We start from the raw sequence: 6,086 nt of genomic DNA, 5'->3' as shown, positions 1-6,086 counted from the left end.
CTGTACCTATACAGAATTTCTTATATGGATAAAATATCCCTCTGATGATTTGGGAGTGATATGAAATGTGATGGATATCTCGTTCATACAATTTTTAGTAGCGGGACATCAGTCGAAATTCAATTATTAAAAAAGCAATTTGGAAGAATATTGAAGATAAGATGACAAATAGTGTAACATATAGTGGGAAAAGAAAGAGTTGGGGACAATGAGAAACAAATAGAAATACTTAGGGGTTTATTTGATGAGGAGGGAGGAAAGGTATTAAGGAAATATTGGATAGTATAGATCTATAAATGGATGTTCTTGAATTAGTAATGATGAAGATAAAAACTTGTTGGAGAAGATTAAAAGATGATGAATTAAGGTAGTAAATATCATCGATGGTAAGAAGGGAGTATATGTGGAGAAATATGATTATGAGAATAGGATTATAGGATGGAGTAGAATAAATGTGTTTTGAAATATGGTGGTATATAATGTGTTAATGGTGTGTTAATGGTGTGTGTATATAATGTATATATAATGTATATATAATGTATATATAATGTATATATAATGTATATATAATTTAACGCCTATGGGTGTAAAAAATAGAGGCATGGGGGGTTAGCCTCCCATGAATGATACATAAGTATAATAAATCAATTCCTTGTACGGGATCGATAGGTACCGATAGCGATGACGAACGTGGAGTATACGATAGTAAGATTCTAATAGTGCACGTGAGTGCAGGACAACATCCTGAACTTAAGCATATCATTAAGGATAGGAGAAGAAATCAACAGAGATTCCAGTAGTAGAGGCGATTGAACATGGAGAAGATCCAATTGTAAAGGGCAATGCTGTCCAGTTGTAATTATTGTGTGATATGAGACGGGTATGGAAAGACCGACCAGAGGGGGTGATAGTCCTTGGGGCGCACAGATAGGAGGAGTAGTGCTGCTTGGTAGTGCAGTGTGAAGAGGTGGTAATAGCATCTAAATCTAAATATAGTCGGTGACCGATAGTGGAGAAGTAGCGCGAGCGAAAGGTGAAAAAGTCCCAGTACGGGAGTGAAATAGTGAAAGTACAAGGAAGTAAGCTGAGGAGCTCAGACCCGTATTGAAACACGGACCAAGGAGATTACATTCCCAGCGAGGAGAAGCATTTGAAGTGCAGGACCGGAAGCGATTTGATAGTTGGGAGGGTAAGACCCGAAAGGTAGTGAACTTTCAGCGGTTTGATTGAAGTCAGGAAAAATTCTGATGGAGGATCTAAGTCATTCTGATGTTCAACTCGATGACATGAGCTACTGAAAGGGGCGAAAGACCAATCGAACTACCTGGTAGCTGGTTCCAGCCGAAATGTCTCTCAGGACAGCGATGAAGGACTAGGGAGATGGTGTAGAGAGGATGTGGAAGAATTCAATAAACTCCGAATCTGTCGCAGTGTAATAGGTGTATACTAGCACTGGAGCCTAGGGATTGATCAGTGGGCAAATTGAGGTAAGCTTGATTTGCAAGAAGGGATGAACCTAACAGAGGGATAAACAGCCAAAGGCAGAACATAGAACCCATAAAAGCGGTAGGCAAATCCAGACAGTAGGGCGGTGGCCATGGAGGTCGGCATCCGCTAAGAAACGTGTTATAACGTACCTACCGAATTTGCGACGGCATAAAATGGATGGCGCTTATCAGCCGTGTGAGGCCCTCGACTCTATGAGTAGTAGGCTGGCACTATTGTTGTGGGGAAGTGCGCGGGCGACTGCGGATGGAACAACATTAGGAGCAGATCTTGGAAGTAGTAGCATCTTATAGAAGTGAATGTTGAGACGGGTTCGTCCTTTGGATAGAAGGAGGTGATACGGACCTAAATGAAAGGGAGATGCATAGAAATTTGCGTGATGGCGCCTGAGGTTGCGAAACAGGGATGACGGCAAGGGGGCGCGGAGTGAGAATTTGCTGTACCGCGCGACGATGTGTTGAGAGTCATACGGAGACGCACATGGACTTGCCCGGGGAAAAAGACAGGGGCCAGCCGTACCGAACCGCATCAGGGCTCAGGGGTTAGAAGCCCGATTCATAAGTATAAAGTAGGTAAGGGAAATCGGCAAAATGGATGAAAAACCTAGGGATAATTATTGGCTCTAGCATGCTAGAACTGGGCTTACAAGGGGAATCTGACTGTTTAATAAAAACATAGCTTTGTGTGGATGCAAAGTGAATTCTGCCCAGTGCTTGGGACGTTAAGGAAGTAATTTTAGGTACGCACTTGTAAACGGCGGGAGTAACTATGACTCTCTTAAGGTAGCCAAATGCCTCGTCATCTAATTAGTGACGCGCATGAATGGAGCAACGAGATTCCCACTGTCCCTACCTACTGCTTTGCGAAACTACAGCCAAGGGAACGGGCTTGGGATATGCAGCGGGGAAAGAAGACCCTGTTGAGCTTGACTCTAGTGAAGCAGATTGTCTAGTCTGGGTGTCGTAGCGAGGTGGGTTACTGTGTGAGACCACTGACCCCCGTGACTAGACGGTTGGTTGCTTGATGGGGAGTTTGGCTGGGGCGGCACGACTGCTACAAAGTAACGCAGACGTCCAAAGGTTCGCTTAGAGGGGATGGAAACCACTCGTAGAGTATAAGGGCAAAAGCGAGCTTGACATAGGTGTGAGAGCACGTATTGATGACTGGAAACAGGGGCCTAGAGATCTTTTGCAAGTATTAAGTGCAGAAGTGACGGAAAAGTTACCACAGGGATAACTGGCTTGTGGCGGCCGAGAGATCGTATCGACGCCGCTTTTTGATTCTTCGATGTCGGCTCTTCCTAGCATGGTGAAGCAGAAATCACCTAGTGTTGGATTGTTCACCCACCAACAGGGAACGTGAGCTGGGTTTAGACCGTCGTGAGACAGGTTAGTTTTACCCTACTGCATTGTATCCTAGAGCAGGCCAGAGTAGTACGAGAGGAAGTTCTGGTTTGGATCACTGGTCGAGCCTTCATCTGTTAAGGTGGGGGCGCAGCTACATCCAGCCTGTAATGGCTGAAAGCCTCTAAGCCAGAATGGGGACTTGTGGGATATGTGTGTGCGAAGACTACGCATGTAAGGAGGGTTGCTGTGCGAAGCGAGTATATATTACGAGTGTTTCAGGCAGGCCTGTTCCTTTTTGTGTGGGGGTGAGTCGTGGGGGTTGGTGTATATGTGTGTATATGTGTGTATATGTGTGTATATGTGTGTATATGTGTGTATATGTGTGTATATGTGTGTATATGTGTGTATATGTGTGTATATGTGTGTATAATGTGGGGGTTGTGTATATGTGTGTATATGTGTGTATAATGTGGGGGTTGTGTATATGTGTGTATATGTATATGTATATGTATATGTATATGTATATGTATATGTATATGTATATGTATATGTATATGTATATGTATATGTATATGTATATGTATATGTATATGTATATGTATATGTATATGTATATGTATATGTATATGTATATGTATATGTATATGTATATGTATATGTATATGTATATGTATATGTATATGTATATGTATATGTATATGTATATGTATATGTATATGTGTATTATATGTATATGTATATGTATATGTATATGTATATGTATATGTATATGTATATGTATATGTATATGTATATGTATATGTATATGTATATGTATATGTATATGTATATGTATATGTATATGTATATGTATATGTATATGTATATGTATATGTATATGTATATGTATATGTATATGTATATGTATATGTATATGTATATGTGTATTATATGTATATGTATATGTGTATTATATGTATATGTATATGTATATGTGTATGTGTATGTATATGTATATGTGTATTATATGTACGAACACTTTTATACATCTATTTCGCGTCACACCCGTATACATTGATATAAATTGAGTAGGACGGGCGGCACAGAAAAGTAGATGCATGGGGAAACCCGGGGAGTGTATGCACACAGCATTTTGGCGACATGGAGATGCGAGTGAGTCTGTGGATAGAGGATATTGTGTTGTGAGCAATGGATTGCTATGAATTTGCAGGATTGGGATAGGCCACAGTGGAAATGACAGAACACCAGGTTGATTCTGCCTGACGTAGATGCTAGTCTCTAAGATTTAGCCATGCATGCTTAATATAGAATGGCGAACGGCTCAGTAATGTTGCGATGATTTGCTCTTGATGGCGTAGATAACCACGGTAAGCTGTGGCTAATAGGCAAGAATAAGACGCAACCCTATCAGTTAGTTGGTAGTGTAAAGGACTACCAAGACGATGACGGGTGACGGGAAATGAGGGTTTGATTCCGGAGAGGGAGCCTGAGAGATGGCTCCCACGTCCAAGGACGGCAGCAGGCGCGAAAATTGCCCACTCTTTGGTGAGGAGGCAGTTATGAGACGTAAGTTAAGCAGCACAGTAAACAAGTGCGTAGTTGATTGGAGGGCAAGTTTGGTGCCAGCAGCCGCGGTAATACCGACTCCAAGAGTGTCTATGGTGGATGCTGCAGTTAAAAAGTCCGTAGTTTTATGTATGCAATTGAAGGGCACCGGTCAAGGGTGCAGCGTTTGCTAAAGATGGCGGAACGGGCAGAGTGCATAGTATAGATGGGCGAGAGATGAAATGACCAAGACCCCATCTGGACTGACGGAGGCGAAAGCGATGCACTTGAACGAGTCTGGGGATCAAGGACGAAGGCTGGAGGATCGAAAGTGATTAGATACCGCTGTAGTTCCAGCAGTAAACGATGCCGACAAGCAGGACACGGGAGTGTTTGCAGGGAGAAATCGTAGTTTTCGGGCTCTGGGGATAGTACGCTCGCAAGGGTGAAACTTAAAGTGAAATTGACGGAACTACACTACCAGGAGTGGATTGTGCGGCTTAATTTGACTCAACGCGGGAAAACTTACCAGGACCAAGCAGCGTGGAGATCGACTACGTGAACGGTGCAGGAGTGGTGCATGGTCGTTGGAAATTGATGGGATGACTTTCAGCTTAAGTGCTATAATTAGTGAGATCTTTGTGGACAGGTGCAGAATGGCACAGGAAGGAGAAGGCGATAACAGATCAGTGATGCCCTTAGATGCCCTGGGCGGCACGCGCAATACAATACTCGATGTGGAGACAGATGAATTTTGGAGTGCGAGGGATTAGTTTTTGTAAATGAACTATGAACGAGGAATTCCTAGTAACGATGATTCATTAAGTCATGGTGAATGAGTCCCTGTAGTTTGTACACACCGCCCGTCACTATCTCAGATGGTTATGAAGATGAAGAGCCCCGGTTCTGAATAGTTATAACTAGATAAGGTACAAGTCGTAACAAGGTTGCGGTCGGTGAACCAGCCGCAGGATCATTAAAGAATTTTGTGGGAGTGAGAGTCGTGGGGGTTGGTGTGTATATGTGTATATGTGTATATGTGTATATGTGTATATGTGTATATGTGTATATGTGTATATGTGTATATGTGTATATGTGTATATGTGTATAGATTGTATATGTGTGTTATAGTGGTGTGTATGATTGTATATGTGTGTTATAGTGGTGTGTATGATTGTATAATGTGTAAGTGGTTACATACATCGGGGTGGGAATCGTAACAGAGGTAATTCAGAGATAGTCGGAGATGCTCTGTATGGGAGCAACTGATATTTAACGGGTGTGTGGAGACTAGCTAATGGATATAGGACTAAGTAATAATTGAGACAGTATCTCAGCTCGATATAGCACTCCGAGTCCAATAGGACTAAGTAAGAATGTATAATAAATTGTTTATAATATTAACTTTGTTGTGTACGAGCTGTTATAAGGTGTTGTAGTATTATATTGAGCATTCATACAAAAACTAATAATTCTTGTTTCTACGCTATTCCACCACAAATTCATATAAATACTTTATACACAAAATCTCGTATATCACATATACAACATCCTTTGATTCATCATGCATTGATTTATAAATCCGGTGAAAGAACAGTATAGACATATTGTAATATTTTTAGATTGAATAACTGGTATTAAACTAACATAACCAACATATTAAGTGATATTTTTTATTAACTGGTATTA

The 6,086-nt window shown here is 41.4% G+C and overlaps 2 pseudogenes; both read left to right on the top strand.

The window, feature by feature from the left end:
• Positions 1-717: 717 nt before the first annotated feature.
• Positions 718-3,151, top strand: LOC147075445 (large subunit ribosomal RNA; annotated as a pseudogene).
• Positions 3,152-4,094: 943 nt separating this feature from the next.
• LOC147075444 (small subunit ribosomal RNA) lies at positions 4,095-5,376 on the top strand (annotated as a pseudogene).
• Positions 5,377-6,086: the final 710 nt, after the last annotated feature.

This window comes from Rhyacophila brunnea, unplaced genomic scaffold (genome assembly GCF_057557595.1).
Source record: "Rhyacophila brunnea isolate RB1 unplaced genomic scaffold, BYU_Rbru_1.0 scaffold_144, whole genome shotgun sequence".
Taxonomy (NCBI): domain Eukaryota; kingdom Metazoa; phylum Arthropoda; class Insecta; order Trichoptera; family Rhyacophilidae; genus Rhyacophila; species Rhyacophila brunnea.
This window is presented reverse-complemented; position numbering and strand designations above follow the sequence as displayed.